Source organism: Rosa rugosa, chromosome 2 (genome assembly GCF_958449725.1).
Source record: "Rosa rugosa chromosome 2, drRosRugo1.1, whole genome shotgun sequence".
NCBI lineage: Eukaryota > Viridiplantae > Streptophyta > Magnoliopsida > Rosales > Rosaceae > Rosa > Rosa rugosa.
In genome coordinates, this window is record NC_084821.1 from 28,376,395 (window position 1) to 28,396,754 (window position 20,360).

The window sequence follows — 20,360 nt, forward strand, 5'->3', positions numbered from 1 at the left end:
TTACAAAACTCCATTTGACCTTCTTTACTCCAAACCGCCTTCTTTTTCTCATCTTCGAGTTTTTGGTTGCTTAGCTTATGCAACTAATGTGCACCCTACTCATAAATTTGACACTCGAGCCATACCTTCCATTTTCATTGGTTACCCGGTCGGTCAAAAAGCCTTCAAATTGTTTAACTTATCGACTAAGAAAATTTTTACGAGTCGAGATGTTAGATTTCATGAAGATGTGTTTCCTTATGCCTCCAATCCGCCCACTATTCCTTCTGCCTCGTTGGCCCATGACCCAGGCCCAGGCCCCATTCCACTTCTCTCTAACTCCTTTTTTGACTCAGCTTTTGACTCTCAGATGCCTCCCACACCAGTTCGGCCTCCCACACCAGTTCGGCCTCCCACACCAGTTCCTTCTTCTCCGCCATCCCCAACCACGCGATCTTCTCCGCCAATCCCAGACCCACGATCTTGTCCGCTACCGCCACCTCCGCCTCCGCCTCCACCAGTCCGGCCCCCCGTCACCCTTCGCCAGTATTCCCGTCGACCCAGGCCGCCTGCTCCACCCCCGCTCGTCCCTCCTCTTCCTACCCCACCATCTTCTCCGTCTCCTCCTCCCTCACCTCCACCCGTCGCTCTTTCCGACCAGCCTCCTCCCGGCCCACCACTGCTCCGTCGCTCCACCCGCTCCGCTGCGCCACCTGCTCGGTTCGCCGATCTCGACTTCTCCAAGCCTCAGTCCAATGCTTGCACTTACCAATCGCCCTCCTTCCCGCCAGGTCCTTCCAAAGGTACGCGGTATCCATTGGCCAATTATGTCTCTTATCATCGTTACACTCCTGCGTACTCCTCTTTTGTGGCTCAGCTCAGTGCCGTCCATGAACCAAATTCCTATTCTGAGGCAGCTGCTGTCCCCGAATGGCAGGATGCCATGAGAGCCGAGTTGGAGGCCTTGCAGGCCAACGGTACATGGACACTCACCACGCTGCCCCCTGGGAAGTCCCCCATTGGTTGTCGATGGGTTTATAAAGTCAAGCACAAGTCTGATGGTTCCATTGAACGATACAAGGCCCGGTTGGTGGCCAAGGGCTTCACGCAGATGGCAGGTATTGACTATCAGGACACCTTTTCTCCTACTGCTAAAATAGTTACAGTCCGTTGTCTACTTGCATTGGCTGCGTCCCGTGGCTGGTCCCTTTCTCAACTCGATGTCAACAATGCCTTCCTCCATGGCAATCTGGATGAAGAGATTTATATGTCTCCACCGCCAGGGCTTCGGAGACAGGGGGATGAGCATTTGGTTTGTCGGTTGCATAAATCCTTGTATGGTCTAAAACAAGCTTCAAGGCAGTGGTTTTCTAGATTTTCAGAAGTTATTCGATCTGCTGGTTTTGTGCAATCTAGAGCGGACTACTCTCTTTTTACCAGAAGGCAAGGCAAGTCATTTACAGTCTTATTGATATATGTTGATGACATCTTAATTACTGGCAATGATCCTGTGAGTATTGCTGATGTTAAGAATTTTCTGCATAAAACATTTCGTTTGAAAGATCTTGGCTGCGTAAAGTATTTTCTTGGCATTGAGGTTTCTGCATCCAAGAGAGGAATTTTTATTTGTCAGCGCAAGTATGCGTTAGAAATTATAAAAGATGCAGGATTATTGGGCGCTGCCCCTGTTGATACACCTATGGAACGTGGTTTAAAGCTGTCAGATAAGACTGAGTTACTCAAAGATCCAGAGAAGTATAGGCGTTTGGTTGGAAGATTGATCTATCTCACAGTGTCAAGGCCAGATATTACATATCCTGTTCATATATTAAGCAGGTTTATGCATCAGCCTCGAAAAGCCCATTGGGAGGCAGCCTTGCGAGTGGTACGCTACCTCAAGTCAGCTCCTGGTCAAGGCTTATTCTTTTCCTCAAATAGTGATCTTCGGCTACGAGCCTTTTGTGACTCAGATTGGGCCGGGTGTCCACTTACAAGAAGGTCTACTACAGGGTATTGTGTGTTCTTAGGACCTTCTTTAATCTCATGGAGGGTCTAAACGTCAGAAAACAGTCTCTCTTTCTTCAGCTGAAGCTGAGTATCGTGCTATGACAGGAGCTTGTTGTGAGTTGACTTGGCTACGTTATTTACTTCAAGACTTGGGGATTTTACACCAGGAAACGGCATTGCTTTATTGTGACAACAAGGCTGCTTTACATATAGCAGCAAATCCAGTGTTTCATGAACGTACAAGACATATAGAAATGGATTGTCACTATATCAGGGATAAGATCCAAGATGGTTCAGTGGAGACACGGTTTGTGAGTTCTGGAAATCAATTGGCTGATGTTTTGACTAAAGCTCTTGGCAAGGAAGACTTCATGCTTATAATTCGCAAGTTGGGCGTACAAGATATCCACTCTCCAACTTGAGGGGGAGTGTTAGAAAGTAGAGCAAAATTAGCTTGATATAGCTGTCAACATTCAACACAATCATTATGTATCATCACAGTTAATTCTATATAATTAGGCATTAATAGGCCACGAATAGTTTTCCTTTTTGTATCCTAGAATCAAGCTATATCTTTGTAAATATGATATACAGATCAATACAGCAATCATCACTTCCTGAAAATCTGTTTCTGTTGTTTTTCACTTATTAGTCCAAGTGAAAGCAGATCCATGAAATCCCAGATCAATCAAACCATATTGATCAACCCACCTCTTCATCCCACCAATTTTTCCAGCCATTGAGCCCCCATTTTTATCTGCACTACAATATAATTCATTGAAATCCCCAATAATTAACCAAGGAAGCTGACATCGAATAGCAAAGGTAGATAGATAATTCCATAGTTGGCATCTCATAGAGGTTGTAGGACAGCATAAATAGCTGAAAGGAACCATTCCTGAGCACCACCAACAGAAACCTTAAGAGTGACAGACTGAGAATTACTATCAACAAACTCCACCTTCACTTTGTTCCTATCAAATAAAACCCAAACTCTTCCAGAAAAACCCACTGCTTCAGACACTTCAGCATCAGGAAACCCTTGTCTTCGAAGAAAATTTTTAACTCTAGAGAACAGAACTCTAGGTTCACAGATAATTAAAATATCAACCTTATATAAATGGACAAGATCAGGAATAGATGATTTAAACTTCTTACCCCCAGCACCACGCACATTCCAACATAAAACTTTAAACATTGGAAGATGAAGATAAGGTAGGGAGGGATCCCTTAATTTTCAGAAATGACACCTTCCACAAGAAGGGAAGGTACCTCCTGAACTTGTGTCAAAACACTGTTATCTGCAAAGGTCTTCTCAACAAAATTTTCAGCTGCATTTGACACTGTATCCTCCATTGAACAATCCCCATTAGACACTTTCACCTCCGGAGGACAATGGCCAAACACTGCTGGTACACAACAACTTTGCACGTTATTCTCCTGACAAACACTAGTACTAAAACTCACACCAATAGTACTAGTACTAGGATTAGTTAAAACTTTGCTCTTCCTCTGATACCGCATAGTGGATTTGGGCACAACTCCACTGCTAGAGGGTCCAATCACTTCATTAGACATATCTTTCATCGGAACCCTGGCAGGAAGCTTATCTTTCAGCCTTTTTATTTTTTCATTCATCACTCTCTTCCCATTGCTCTTATCAGAAGCTTTATCATCATTTTCTTTAGACACCTTGGTCTGCTGAACTTTCTCTTATAGGTTCTTCCAAAGCTTAAAAATTGGTGGATCAGAAGCAGGAGTTGGTTCACTGCTAAGAGAAGCATTTGTCTCATTTCCGATATTCTCCTCTCCAGAAGCCTCCTGAAGTAGGCCTGGGACTTAGAACCGTAAAACCGGAAAAACCGGACCGAACCGCACCGAAAAATCCGGTTCGGTTCGGTTCTTCACAATATTAACTTATGTATATTTCGGTTCGGTTCTTTAGGTAGAGTTTGCGGTTCGGTTTCGGTGTGAGTTTTTTTAACATATGTGGAACCGAAGTACATGTGTCATTGTATTATTGGGTATTTGTCCGAGCTTATATGCCTAAAATAGGCTTGTCCGCATTGGATCATGACATTCTATAACCTAATCTGAAGCACACATCGCCTCCCATTTCGGCATTTCCCTTCGATCAGTTCGATGAAAACCCCAAACTTCCAAATCGGCTAAAGCCTCAAAAAAATGAAAAATAAAAAATTCCCTTCGATGGAAACCATATCTCATTCTCTGATTTCTCTCAAACCCAGTAACCCACGAATCCATTCAATCCACGATACCCAATAACTCGATTCACTTCCAACCCTGTGTTTTAGTCTCTCATCTCCGTTTTGTTCTTCAAATCTTCAATCGGCGGCTCGGCGCTCATCCTCCAACCCTAATACCCAATCACTCGATTCACTTTCAACCCTCTCTTTAGTCTCTCATCTCCGTTTTGTTCTTCAATTTGCGCTCGTCCTCCAGGTACTTCCTCTTTTGGTTTTTAATTTTTGATTTTTCTTTTGGGGTTTAATTTCTGCGTTTCAGTCAATAGCTGAGGTTTATATTTAATCAAGTTTTCATTTTGTTTCAATTTTGTAGATAAGAGAAGAATCTTCGGAGGTTGAAGTGTTGCACCCTTGAAGGCTTGAACCCGATAAACCCCTTGAACCCAGAACTGGTAAGAAACCACATCTATTAGATTCTAGGTTTTGAATTTGTCAATTTCTTACTCTTCGTTTCAATTGTGTGAAGGCTTTTGGTACTTCCTATTTTGGTTTTTAATTTTTGATTTATCTCTTGGGTTTTAATTTCTGCGTTTCAGGCCGACATGGATTCAACAATGGTTGTTGATGTTGTCCCTGTAAAGGCAGCAAAGGCCCCAAGACTGCAAAAGAAGTCTGATGCATCAAAAGCAGCCAAAAAATGATCAAACTGTAAGTATAAAGTGTATATTCATGTTGTTAATGTCATTAGTTGATAACTATGAATGCAGTGAAATGTATGTGTACGAATGCAATGAAATGTATGTGAAACTATGAAGTCTTATGTGTATGAATGTATGTGTGTATGAATGCAGTTGCAATTGCTATATTTTTTCGATGAATATTGAATGCAGGTTTCTGTCAAGATGTTTTTCGTAAGTGTCTAAGTGAGGTTTTGCACAGATGCTAATCATGCTATCCTAGGCAAAGCCAAATCCATCTTCTTTCTTTTTCATATGGTTATATTGTGCTTGCTGATGATATCATTATTTTTGTTCAAACTATAGTTATTCATAATGATACTGCCTGTCTTCTTGGCCAGGTTGAATTTGGACATATGCTTGCTGCCTTGGAGAGCTGCTTGCTTTGTTGATGCCCAACTGCATTCCTACTTCAAGATTTTAATCATGAATTGAACTTAATGTCTTTTCTATGTTATTTGTTAAATTTTCAATTTGTATGTTTGAACTTTGATGTTTGAAATGGCTGTAACTTTGACCAAATTTGTATTTCGGATATGACTTTGAACTTTGAAAGTTTTTATGCAGCTAGTATTTGACTATTTGTGTTCATTCTAGGCAAACTAGAACAATTCTTAAGGAACCGGGAAAAGGCAGGAACCGAACCGTTTAGAGTCGGTTCGGTTCCTAAACGGTTCTTCAAAAATTGTTATCATAACCGAACCGATTTTAAGAGTTAGTTTTTCTTGTCGGTTCCACCACTTTTTAACTAGAACCGACCCGATCCCAGGCCTATCCTGAAGCACTGCAAAACGAGATCCAGAGCCTTGAACTTTCTTAACGTCCCCATTGTCAGCATTAGTTCTCCTTTTATTCTTATATGTCATCAACATCCAAGGACCCTTGTCCTTCTTCATGACGGGCGGAGAGGGAACCATATTCACTTGGGCTGTATCCATATCTTGCTGAGTATTATCATTGGAATCATCGGGACCACTACCATCATTGGATGTAGGTTTAGCATTCGCAGAAGCATTTGCGCCAATAGCATTCTCAGTGTGAATATGGGGACATTTATCCTTAACATGACCATAGCAGCCGCATTCAAAACAGATCATAGAAATTCCTTCATAGGCAACTCCATAAGCCACACCCTCGACTTCTACAAATGGTCTCAAAGGTTTACTCAGGTCAACTTCAATACAGACACTGGCAAATTTACCTCTAGCTTGGCCAAGAGTCACCTGATCAATCTTCACAACATCCCCAATTATCCTACCAATATTAGCAATTGTGAATTCCTTAAAGTATTTCACAGGCAAACCACATAGTCTTACCCATAAAGCCATTCGACTTATTTTCTCCTCAGCTGGATCAAACCCAGGTCTCCATTTCTGCACCACCAATGTTTGCCCAGCTAGGATCCAAGGTCCACCACAAAGAACCTGATTCATATCTTCATCAAGGTTGAATTTAACAATGAAATAGTCATTAGGAAGATCAATCAAATGCCAACCACCCTTTAGCTGCCATTTTCTCCTTAAACCCCTTAGCATAAAATCAAACGCATTAGTAGAATTTGGCTTCCCCATCAATTTGACAATTACAGCACTACGCCAGTCATAATCGAGTTTATTATGAATTTTCTGAGAAAAGGAGACGTTGAGACCATGCTTACCAGCAGAGTAAGAATAATCCCCATCAGTCATGTCGAAGTCTTCTACCATGGTTTGATGAAAGCGATCAACCGGGTTTTTCAGTAGACTCGCATAGCTGGGCACAGGTGAAGAAGGAGGAGTCTCAGCCCGTCGCGAATCCAAATCTTCCATTCTGAGAGCCGCCAATTCAGAACTCATCTCCGTACCGTTTCGATTTCGTTTTCTTTGGAACAAGGAACCACCTGCTTCTCCGCCGCTTCCCGGTGGAAGGGAGGAGAAGGTGAACATCGGGGACGCCACCAGGCTGCTACAAGATTGGCTCGATCGATGCCGAAGATAAGAGGTCAACGACGATGAGCACCACAGTCAATTATCTCGAACGGTTGCTATCACAGAGAGAAAAGGGTAAGGCGCGTGAGAAGAACGCTTCTTGTAAGTTTTTAAATTATCGTTCTGTTATATTGTGAATTGTATTGGTATTAGTTTTTTTATTTTTTATTTTTTGAGAAAGATCGTATTAGGTTGAAATTTTGAAAGTAAACATATTTAGATCCCTAACAACGCTACATGGTAAAAAAAAAAAAAAAATTAAAATATGTAGCGGCCTTCTGGTCGTTAATTACTGATATCTAAATCTTAAATTATAATATTTTTTATTTTAATTGTTTAATTTTTTATCAAGCATTTTTTTTTAAAGGGATTTGGAACCCAGTCAAGCTGGGAGGCTCATCCCCACGCTTGACTTATTGAATTAAAAGAAAGCATCGAGGGGGACATAGGGCCTTGACCTCGAGTGCAATTACAAAAATCCTCATAGAGGACATCTTGAATAATAACAGGAGCCTCCTCTAACCATACATCATTAAGATAGTTTGAACTAGCAAGGTGAGCTAATCTGTTACCTACACCGTTTGCTTCACGAAAGACATGAGAAATCTGAATTGAGTGTAAAGATGTCAAATATGACTTACAATCATCGATAATGCGCCCAACTTCAGATCGGTCTTCCAAATTTTGATTCAAAGCAGCAACTATCAATGAGCAATCACTTTCAAGTATAAAGTCATCCCACTCTTGGTATATAGCCAAGAGAAGGCCTGCCCTACAAGCTTCTGCTTCCATGTGAAAAGTAGAGAGAACATGGGGAAAATAACGTGCCATAGCTGCCAAACATGTACCTCTGTCATCCCGTATCACAACACCAATTCCACCATCACCAAACTCGGGTCTGTAGCTTCCATCAATGTTGACCTTGAGTCTTCCCGTAGGGGGGTTTTGCCATTTTGCTTGTGGTCTTCGAACCTTGGTCTTTCCTAGTGGATGGACTTATTGATATTCACCCAGAAATTTAGTTGCCCATTGTGCATCATTGTGAGCAAGCATTACGCCAAGGAACTGAGAAAGCATTACGCCAACCCAATTGAATACTAATATTTACCATCTCTGCCAAAGTACACTTCGTTTCAGACAAAAAAATTAAATCGGGATGAATTTGAGACACAAGTCCCTTAAGTCCTTGAACTGTCCAAGGGTTCCCAAGCCCTTGGCAGTTCCATGACAACACATTCATGACTCGTGATGGGTCGAAGCCGGACCTATCACGGAAGAACGTTGGAGAGCACGTCTGTAGATTGTTTTTTCATAACCTTTATAGATTACCGAAAACAAGTCGCTGAGCAGCCAAACTGATGTAAACAAAGAGAGCTTCTCTCTCTAGGTTTTAGAGAGAACATATATGAGAACTACTCCCCCTCCCCTTTCTCTATTTTGCCTAGATCTTTGATCCATCCGGGTTTAGATCGACGACTTGAGAGTGGGGGGCGGGTCTATTGTTCAGGCTTTATCACAAGTTCATTCCACCTCCATTTTTCAAGCTTTTCCAGATCCTTCCTCACCTTTGTGGTTGATAGGAGCATTATATATGACGTTTTAAGTGTGTTCTTCTTACATTTTGCTAACTTATTCTCTTAACATTATCATTTCTAATTTAGCTTAGTGCCTTTAGGTACATTTGAGCTATAAACGAAGGAAATGAGCTATAGAAAGCAAGAAATGAAGGCAACAAAGAAATGAGGGGCATAAATGGTCAAGAAATGAAGAAATGGAGTATTCCCAATCCTATTAGAAAAAGAATCCCAGTTGAAGAAGAAATCCTAGATCAAATAGAAATAATCCTGTGGTATGAGGAGTCCTGATGATATTAAGAAACCTGAGAGCACTAGGAGACCATGTGGATGATGCTTCTAGAAGACAAAAGATATTTTGGCAAAATATCTCTAGAAGATGAGAGATATTTTGGCAAAATATCTCTAGAAGATGAGAGATATTTTGGCAATTAAGGAGTCCTAATTCAATTTGGCTTCTACAACCTAAAAGAGATATTTTGGAAAAAGGAAGAGTCTTAATTCAATTTGATTTCTACTTACTTTTGGAGGATTTCTATTGGTTGAATAATGGAGAAGAAGTAGAGAAGGACTACAACTCAAGACTTTTCCATCCCCTATATATAGATGCATGTGAGACATAAAGGGGAATTCTTTCATTCTTTCACTTACAAATTCAGAATTCCATTCTCTAGTCTTCATAGTTTACATTACCAACCAAGGAGAAGAAGAAGCCGTGCGATACATCTACATCATAGCACCGTCACCTTCATTGCCTTCCCTTGGAGGTGCTTGCTTTCAAGATCTTCAAGTGTTCATGTCTTCAAAGTCTTATCTTCCATCTTTCATGGTGTGTTTCATCTTTTTCTTTATGAACTCTTTTAGTTTTTCTTGGTTTGATTTCAAAAACTATGTATGATTACTTAACATGACGTAAATGGCAAAGTTTAAAGCCTGTTTATGTTTGATAGTAAAGTTATGTTTCCTATATCTTGATTTCTATGTTGCTTATGTGAGATTGCATAATTAATTTTGGATTACAGAAAACTTTTATATGTATGTGTTCTTTGAGTGCACGCTTAGGATATATGCATGTAATTGGAGCTAGATTCAGGTCAGGTAAACAATTTACCTAATAATTTTGTGAACCTATTTCAGAAGTAGTAGAGGCTTTGGACAAAGGTCGAGATCAATTAAGGAGGATCACAAATAGATAAGCTTTCTTATACTAGGCTGTGCACTTTGGTTGACATCCTTTCTTTGTTCTTCATGCGTTGGATGTGTTCTTGATTAGCTAGCTTTCTAGACTATGATTGAAAGCTCAATAGGTTTAATTTAGGTGCTTTCACTTAGATTACATATCCAAGAAAAGTAAATATGGGAAATCGTTTGCTTACTAACGTTTCACATGGTCAATTTATTTCTCATGACATGGATAATCAACTATAAGGATTGTAACTTGTTTCCTCCATATGATTGTGGTTTGAATACTTTGTTCCTTTCGTTTCACCATCGTCATTGTATATATGAGAAATCGTTTGCTTACTAACGTTTCACACGGTCAATTTATTTCTCATGACATAGATAATCAACTATAGGGATTGTAGCTTGTTTCCTCCATATGATTGTGGTTTGAATACTTTGTTCCTTTCGTTTCACCATCATCATTGTATATATGTTTACTTTTTATGTTTTGATTCTTTTAATTTGTGTTTACAAACCCTACTACCCCCCTAATTTACGATTTTGTTATATTCTTTGATTCTTTGCTTGTATTTTCATGTAATATAGCTTAAACTATATTTTAATTCTTTATTGTTTATGCAATGACTTATGTACCCTCAATCCCCCGGCTTGAACTATCCCTACTTATTCTATACTAACAATGACATTTTTCAGGCTTAAATTGCGTGCTACTTATAGCATATCAATTTTTGGCGCCGTTGCCGGGAATTGAAAAATCTATTTGTTAATATATATATACATGCATGTGAAACATTTTAAATTGTTTTGTAATTCGTGGATAATAGTGGTTGATAAAAGTATGAGTTTGATTATAAGTCTTAAACCATAACGGAATATGTGAGTGACTCTTTCTTTAACGTTAGTCACTCAACCCTTCTCTCTCAAGTAGGCACATCTTAGTAGGACACGGTGTCTAGGCTAATTGGATATGAAAAGTGCATACAAGTAGTTTTGTGTCCTGCCAAAATCCTTCCTCTACTATCTGGCCGTCTCCGAAAGGAGTTACCAAAAGATTGAGAAGGGAGATTAGTGTTAAGGGTGGAGCCATTGGGCCGTACTTCCAAATCTTGGTTAAAGGCTTGTAATTGAATTTGGGCTTCTGTTAATTATTTAATTCACGTTTTACACCATTGTATAAAAACTATACGTTATATACTTGTAAAAATCTTTTTGGCGTTTTAATTTACATTTGTACTTGAACACAGCGACATATTTGGTATATCATAATTTGATATAAACTTGTAGTTTGTAAGTTATTGTAAATACTAACTTCCATCTAGTTTTCATATTCAGATTCTCCATGAATGTTCGAGTCTTCTAGTCATACCCCATTTTCTGTTATCCTAGCAAGAATTGAAAGACTAAAGAATCCGAGCTACTTAAACGCTCCCATTGGTACAAGCCCCTTGCAATTACTGCATTTGATCCATAAGGAGGTCGTATTCTAGAAGAATCTGAAGGCTCTGCATCACCACCATCATCATCAGAAAGTTCTGATGAAGAAGAAGACAAAATGGGGGACAGAAATCAATCCAGGCCATTAGGCAACTCTTTTCATCTGTGGTTCGAGGAGGGATGGATCCCTACAAGAATTGTGTACCCTGCTGCTGCTGAGGGCAAGTCTGTGGATTTTGAGCTGAAAAGTGGACTATTATATAAGCTCCCTGTGTTTCATGGCCTTACTGTGGAGGACCCTAACAAGCACCTCCAAGAGTTTCAGTTTGTATGTACAAGCATGACTCCACAAGGGGCTGATGAAAATATCCTAAAGTTGAAGGCTTTCCCCTTCTCCCTAGTTGACAGAGCCAAAGGCTGGTTATATGAGCTTCCTTCAGGGCACATCACATCATGGGACCCCATGATGAAAGCTTTCTTGGGAAAATACTTCCCAACATCAAGAGTTATTATGCTTAGGAAGAAGATCAGTGGTATTCAGCAAGCTCAAGATGAATCATATGCCGCCTACTATGAGAGGTTCAAATCCCTTCTTGTTCGGTGTCCTCAACATCAAGTAAAGGACAAGAACCTACTTACATGCTTCTTTGAAGGACTCATGCTTCAGAACACCAAATGCTTGACTCTGCAACGAGAGGGCCTTTGTGGACAAATCACCTGCTGCTAGGAAAAGAATTGATCGCCAATCATGCCCTAAACGCCCAAAAGTATGAGGGCGTAGGTCAAACAACTAGAAGGGTAAATGAGGTAAGCACTAGTTTCTACTATTGAGGATAAATTGAATAAACTCACCCTTCTTGTGAATCAGGCTTTAGGTCCCAAGGGACAAGGTACAATGTCGGCTTGTGCGGTGTGCTCTATGCAAGGGCACGTGACTGACCAATGCCCCAAACTCATAGACAATGGAGGGTGGGAGTCCCTGAATGCTATTGGAAGATATCAAGGAGGGCCTCAACGCCCTAGAAATGACCCATTCTCCAACACATATAACCCTGGGTAGACGGATGATAGGAGCATAAATGCGACAAATATAATGTGCAATCCTTTACACTTTTCTTAGCTATTTCCTTTAAAAAGTCAGTTTTAACTTTGTTTTCTTTTTAGGTTGTTTGTGAAGTGATTAAAGAGAAATAGGAGCTTAAAGGGAGCAACAAAGCCATGGATCATGAATTACTGATGCAAAGGACCAAGTTGAATCACCCTTTTGGCCAGAAAATACAAGGGAAGTCCACAGAAATCTTTGTGCAAAACAGTTGCTGCAAAGCAGAAAACTGCAGTTTCAGAATCAGCTTTCTGGGAACGGTTTTGAGGAGCAATTCTTGCATTCTTCCAGATGCAAATTTGCAGAAAGGGCCAGCTAACCTTAATACATGATGTTATAATTCAACAAGAGCCAAATAACTGGTCAGAAGTGTAAACGAGGCAGTGGGAAATCAAAGTCAAAGCAGGCTTCCCAATAAGGCAGAAACTGTCAGCTTTCACGAAGCTTTTTGGGAGATCATTTCCTGCGATTTACTTGGAGTTTTTCCAGAATATTGTTGATCATTCTAGAATATATGATGTCATAGAACACGTGGGAGTCAATAACCATCCAGAAAGGTGGCGAGAGAAAGGTGTTCCTTGTCCAAGAAGGAAGCTTCAGAGACAGAAATTGAATCCTAGTCAAAACAGGGCAGTTTGGCAGAAATCTTCTATGGACGGATTTTGGGTGCATTTTTGGAAGGTTGTTGATGCTGAAAATTACAAGGAGAGTCCTAGAATGATTCCTCAAGATTTTGGGAAGATTACTAAGGCTTGAAAATCATTTAATTGTGCACCAAGTAGAGGAATCCTCAAGCAACTAGGGGAGGTTTTCAAAGCAGAATTGGAAAAGGAAACTTCTGTGTATTCCATATATATAAGGAGCTCTGAACACGCTGCAAAGGACAACCACGCCTTTCACCTTCTCTTCTATCTCTCTTTCTTATTCATCCGCCATCATCTTTTTCTCTATTTGTTTTATTTTGGTTTTCAAAACAATGTGTAACTAACATTCTTGTTGTTAGAGGCAAGGTTTGAAGCCCCAATTATGTAGAACATATGTTTTGTTTAGTCTAGTTTCTTAATCTTTGGTGTGAATTGGTTGTTTTATTCTGATTGATTGAAAACTTTTGCATGTGTTTGTTTTATGGTCGCGAACATAGGATTTATGCATGTAATTGGAGCTAGGGTTTAGAAAATAATTCACCTAATCGTCTTGTTTTCTAATCCACAAGTATGCAAGGCTTTGGATAAAAGCTGATGTTTAAACAACTAGAAGAGCATGCTAGGTAGGCGTTCCACACTAGACTGCAACTCTATAATCAATCGTTTCCATGAGATCTTAATGCTTCAAATATGTTGACACTATATGTGTTGTTGATAGGATAGCGTTCTATACCTTGATTGCATATTTGATAGACTTAGCTATTGTGCGTTCACGTAGACTAAGTAATTAGGGAAACATTAATAAGGGACATGATCTGCGCGCTCCGACTTGTTTCTTGGTTGGTTTCTGTTTCACACCTTAGTAATTGAAACTAGGTTAACTTAACATTGTTCGGAAGTAATTGGTGGTGGATTTCCGAGTCTCTAACATGTTCTTCATCTTATTTTCTCAAAACCTAAAATCAAAATCGTTTTCCTTTTGTATTCTCTTTTATTTTCGTTAAAAAACCAAAAACCCCAAAATATTGTTCTTGCTTTGGATTGCAGAACCCCTTTCTATCCCCTTCTGTTTCCTGCCATATGTTTCTCTCTTTTCTAGTATTTGACTTTTTTGTTTTGTTTAGTTTCGGATTTTATTTGTTTGATTTGTGTTTTAGTTAGTTTAAATTAGGGCTAAATACAAATTACTACCCTGTGGTTTAGTGACAGGACCCGCCCCGAATTTCACCCTGAAATCCGTAGTGGACCTGCGGGGCCCACCTTAGAAGAAATTTTGCCAAAAATTAGGCAGAACTTCCCCTAAAGTGGACAACCCAAAACCTGTAGAAAGAGAATTTACACTTCTAAATCACCCATCCTTATTCTCCTGGAGCCACCCTGCTCCCCCAAACAACATCAACCAAAATCACAACACACAAATCTCGACTTAATAACCTTAATTCCGCAGGTAATCAGAGCAATTCTAATAGAAAGGTAAATGAGGAAAACCTAATTCAAGGCAATCGCGGAAGCCATACTGTTGACTATGCCTCGACTCCATGTACGCCCGACCTCAACTAATTTCTCCTGCACACTGGGCATTTGAAACCGAAGGGCCCAGGGGAAAGTACATAAAAACGTTAGCGTGAGTGGACAAAAATAAACAATTTAAAACCAAAAGTATTTTATACTTTCCCACATTTATTTCTTTAAAAATCCCGATGCATGCAACAATTTAAAGAAACACAACTTTAGTTCAGCTCAAGAAAACCGACTAGCCCCGCTAGCCACAACCAAGCAAAGAGGAAAGAACTCTGATACTCAAGAAAATAAGACCAGCCCCGTTGGTTAAGGGAATCGGACTAGACCCCGCTAGCCCAGCAATAATATAATGAGTAGGGGAAGATGATAGCCATACGAATAAGCCACTCAGGCTTGGGTGATAGCCTCCCAGGCTAAAGAACTCCCATAACTCCCGTAATATACCCTTACGCCACTAAGTGTAGCGATAGGATACTGGGCTACAGAATTATTGTCACAGAGACAGTAACCTGCGCCACAAAGGCGGAAGGGCTACGGTGATCCCATCACCGCGCCACAAAGGCGGAAAATCAATGCTAGCATGATAAAATCACCCCTCAGTATGGCACAGGGAAACATAACCGAAAACCAAGTAAATCCATAAATACATAAGGCTTCCCCAACTCTCGCAAATGAATTTCCAACGACGTGTCCCACACGCCAAGAGTATCATCATGATTCGAAACAAAACCAATTCCAAAATCATCATCGAGGCATTCCCAATGCCAAAACCGAAAGTCGATAAACAACCAAGAAATAATTCCATCGAAATCTCATTTCGAAAATCTTTCAGAGATCTCAAATCGGTGAATGAAAAATAAATATGAAATTCCAGAAATCACCTCGGAAAAGAATTCATTGAAAATCACAATATCAGAATTTCAAATAATAATTATAATCAATTTCTGAAAATCAATTCATATTCTCAAAAACAACTCATAAATCCAAATCCGAGGATAATAAGTTCATATCCGAAACTCATGAAAAATCAATGTCAAATTATAATCCAAGACAAAATATCATGCTCGATAATTAAAACGATAATTAAATAAACCAATAATTTCAAAATAAATGCATGCATCATTTACTTAAAAACAAAAGTCCACTCACAGTACTATTCCGACGATCACGTATACGAGTTCCTTCATCGAGCCAGGGCTCGGTACGACATCCTGTACACGATTATATTCCGTGAATAATTATTCAACAATTTAATATAATTCCTAAACTCAATTCCTCATAAATTACATCTCCCATTCTCCTCGGATTCAGCCCAAATTATACCACTAATACCAATTCGTTAATTTAAAGGTTCCAAGGCAGAACCGAGAGATATCCGACGGTCGGATTCTCGTAATTCGGTAATCGAAACCCTAAACTTCAGAAATTCATAATTAATTCCAAGTTTCTCCAAAAAAATTACCAAACTTCACATACAAGCTCTACATAATTTATAGGATTAATTTAACTAGCTAAAAAAAATAGAATTTAAATTACTGTTTAAAAGTCACCACTGTTCACGCATGACACTGTTCACGCATGCACTGTTCATGCGCCGGCCAACTCCTCATCCGGCCACCAAATTTTCAACCACATAATCATCTCAACATTCTAAGCATTTTTCATAACTGTGACCAATTGAGAAAATACCTTGAAGTGCTCCAATTTTGCCGATGAACACAAACCCGAAAATCTCCAAACCCACCAATTTGGAAATCCTTCAAATTCACCTTCCAAACGTGGAAATTTCAGCTAGAAGTCTTGAGGGAAGATGATCAGTGACTCGAGGCGCTCCTAATAGAACCAATTTTCCCGCCGGAGATAGCCGAAAACTGGAGAATTTCACCGGAGAAGCAAATTGCTACAGTAACGATGATTGCATAAATTCGGGGTTTTCCGGCCAAATCACCGATACCCACTGATACCATCGTATAGAGGAGGAAGAGACGGTCCAAGGACAACTGGAATCACATCAATCGGACGCCGGACGGTGAAGAAATCGGAAAAAGAAAAAGGGAGGGCGGCGCGGGGAAGAGGAAGAGGAGAGAGAGAGAGAGTCAGGGTAAGTTCTGAAATGGGAACTTACCTCGGTAAGTTTCCTTATATATACAGAGTTACCATGAACAGTAAATTCACATTTTCACTTATAACTTTCACATACGAACTCCGATTTTTACGCACCACATATGCACGCGCTCGGTTTAACGTCCTCTACGACTTCCATGAAGAATATTTTCCCAAATTTTGACCCGAACAAAAAGTCAACTTTTAGGGCCACTAAAGTTGCTGAAAAAGAGTAAAAGTAAAACAAATTACCGTTTACTGTCCAAATGACTAGTAAACCGGTGAATTTGGGTTCGGGATGTTACATTTAGGTCCAAAATCAATTCAGTCCCTGAACTTCTAATTTCATCAAAAACACCCCTGCACTTTCAATTTTGATCTAATATGTCCAATTTGTTAGTTTTCCGACAATTGAGTTATTTAACTTGTTAATGTGGATCATATATGGCCTATGTTTTATGATGTGGTGTCGAGGTGGTCTGCATTGTCAATTTAGGAGTGAGTCCTACTATTAAAAATAAATAGTTTTTCAACAAATAATCCAACTATTTGAAAGAATATTAACGAATTGGACCTATTAGATCAAAATTGAAAGTGCAGGGGTGTTTTTGATGAAATTAGAAGTACAGGGACTGAATTGATTTTGGACCTAAACCACAAGGTACTAACTAGTATTTAGCCCTTTAAATTAGTTTGTTTTTATTTTGTGTGATTAATTTGTTACCCTAAATCCCCGGCTTGAACGATCCTTGCTTACTCTATATTGCTAACGACTACATCTTGCAGGGTTAAGTTGAGCGTCTATTTTGGGCGTGTCAACGGACCACCCCAGTTTTAGATGGAGGGATAATGACAACGTGCAGAATGCCAATACCTTTAATTGTGGTCCTCAAGGGTTCTTTTAGAAGCCCCAACAAACTCCTCAACAAGCCTCGGGTAATTCTAATTCTAATTAGATAAAATGTTTGAGGCACTAACCAGTTCCACGTAGCCTTTGATCCAAGGGCAACATACCCATACAAAGGACATTGCAGACCTTAAGAAACAAATGGGCCAAGTTGTGGACTTCATGAGCAAGATCCATGAAATTGGGAAGCTCCCTAGTAACGCAATGCCAAATCCAAAAGGTAACATCGAGAATTAATGCTTCAATTGTGGCTACTAGAAGTGGAAACGTATTTGTGGATCAACCTAAGGACGCTGAGATTGAGGAGGAGCAAAGCCCATGAAATTGGGATTTCTTGGGTGCCTTAGGTTGATCTGGAAATACGTTTCCACTTCTAGTAGTCACAATTGAAGCATTCTCGATGTTACCTTTTGGATTTGGTATTGTGTTACTAGAGAGCTTCCCAGTTTCATGGATCTTGCTCATAAAGTCCACAACTTGGCCCATTTGTTTCTTAAGGTTTGCAATATCCTTTCTATGGGTTTGTTATCCTTGGATCAAAGCCTGCGTGGAACTGGTTAGTGCCTTAAACATTTTATCATAAATAGAATTAGAATTACCTGAGGCTTGTTGAGGAGTTTGTTGGGGCTTTTGAAAGGACCCTTGTGTCACTCCCCAAATTTCAAAAGCAATAATAATACAAATACAAGCACCGAGCATGGTGGTTCGGACACCAATACTAAATAGCTGTGAAAATTTTTCCTTTAAACAAGGCAACCAAACGATGTCCCGAACCCACAATGTAGATACAGACTCGTTCTTTAGAGTCACATATTACATTAAGCAGAGTTTACAAATTAAACTGAAACATCAATTCAATAAGTAACAGCACACACTACTCTCAATACACAACGGAAGACTAACATGTGTGTACCACAATTAGGTAGTAAACCTACCATTGCAACAGCAAGGAAGTTCTATAGCTTCAACCACGCTTACCCTTGATACGTGCAAAAGCATTCGCCAATTTAAACCCTGAAAAAGTCGAACGTTAGTATAGGATAAGCAGGGATCGTTCTAAACCGGGGATCGAGGGTGCTAACATGTGAGAAACAAATTAAAGAATAGAATATACAAGTTTACGAAAATTAGAAGTTAACAAGTTATAAACATGCATAAATTTCGAACAACAAAAGAAACAACAAAGAGTTAGAGAGTAAGCACATACATGTTACACGAATTAGAGAGCAAAGGAATGAGAGAAAGAAACGAAATTCACAAGTATATATACACATAGAATTCGAAAGAAAGAGAGAATTTAAGTTAGAAAAGGTTTTGGAAATCCCACTCCTATTTATACACAATTACAAATCCATATCACATAGGGAATCCATATATAACAAAGAAACAGATTCTAAACCAAGTTTAACAATGAATCCTAAGTCAAAACTAACTCTAACTACTTTTCCTAAAAAACACCAAAGCATCCCTAAAATTTAGGAACACCTAAAAAACACAAAACAAAATCCTATAAACCACTAAATTAATTCCTAGAAAACACCAACACATATGTACTATTCACGGATCACTATTCATGAATTTTTAAAAACATTTTATTTATTTATTTATTATTTTATTATCTAAGTTAACATGCTACCTAAAATTCTAAGTTAATTTTAATTAATTACACATATACAAGAACACAAAACATAAAAGATTGGGGGGTTTTTGAAGATTGGAAAACATAAATTTTCGAAAACATTAAAGAACAAAAACGTTTTTATTTACATAGGTGGGAAAAGAAGGATTTTTGGAAAACAATTTATCAAGAACAATCCAAGAACAACATATTCATGCATCCCTTAATCTTGTTAATTACCATGGAAAGATATTGACCAAGAAACAAAGTTACAAGCGCCCAATGTCCCTTATATGACTTCCCTTTACACAATTGACTAGAACAAGCGCCTAACCAATATACTTTAAATGCAAGTATCACACAATCAAAGCGACTCATAATCTCATGCATTCAAATCATTAAGAGCAAGTGAAAGTTTAGTCAATAAACATGCAAATTCAAGTACTCAAAGCAAGTCTTTTCATTACATGCATAATCTGATCTCGACCTTTGTACAAAGCCTTTACTACCATATCGAACTAGGATCAACAAGCGTTCACCTAATTACTAGCTCAAATTACATGCAATCATCCTATGTTTCGAACCAAAGAACAAGAACACATAAAAGTTATCTATAAAACAAAACCAGATTATCATTCCATATTTCGGCAATCAACAGGAACAAAGAACACACAAACACATCAAACATAGAAAAGCATATCAAAATTGCATCCAAAAATCAGAAAGTTAACTCATGGTTTCGGTTTTACACAAAGAAAAACAAAAACAGAATTTCTATCTAACAAGTTACAAAACCGAGAAGAAAACATGATGAAGATGGTATGAACAACCCTTGACTACGTCCCAAGGTCCAAAGCAGATCCAAGGCAGTAACACAAGGTGAAGATCACGGCAAGGGATGGAGGATGGCACGGCTAGAAGTTGCAAGATGCGAAAACCTGAAACTCAAGAGAAAACCGGTGAGAATCGAAATTGTGGAGAATATGTGTCAACCTTGAGACGTCAAATACACTAGGTATATATAGGAGAACGTCTCAAGGCACTCCCAATTCGTTTCTAATTGGTTTCTCCAAAGTTGTGTTGATTTAGGACTTGTTTGGCACAAAGCAGATTTCCGGCAGACTTGACCTCAGTGCACTAAAACAGCCATAACTTCTTCTAGAAAATAGATATCGACGATATGTAAAACGTTATGGAAACTAGACATCTGTAGCTTTCCAACCATATAAAGATCATAATTTTCTGAGCTCTGAGGTATTTTTGATACTCCGTTGAAGTTGACTGATCTGCACAGGCAGTAATCCGAATCTGTAATGGATTTGACTTTTAAAGCACAACTTAAGTCCAACTCGATTTTCCTTCACATCACATGCCA

The 20,360-nt window shown here is 39.2% G+C and overlaps 1 long non-coding RNA gene across 1 annotated transcript; it reads right to left on the reverse strand.

Moving 5' to 3' along the window:
- Nucleotides 1-14,123: 14,123 nt before the first annotated feature.
- Nucleotides 14,124-16,413, reverse strand: LOC133727791 (uncharacterized). The gene is made up of 3 exons (XR_009855358.1): nucleotides 16,047-16,413; nucleotides 15,507-15,568; nucleotides 14,124-14,409 (listed from the first exon to the last, which is right to left on the reverse strand). It is a non-coding gene; the product is annotated as an uncharacterized LOC133727791 (long non-coding RNA).
- Between the last annotated feature and the right edge of the window lie 3,947 nt (nucleotides 16,414-20,360).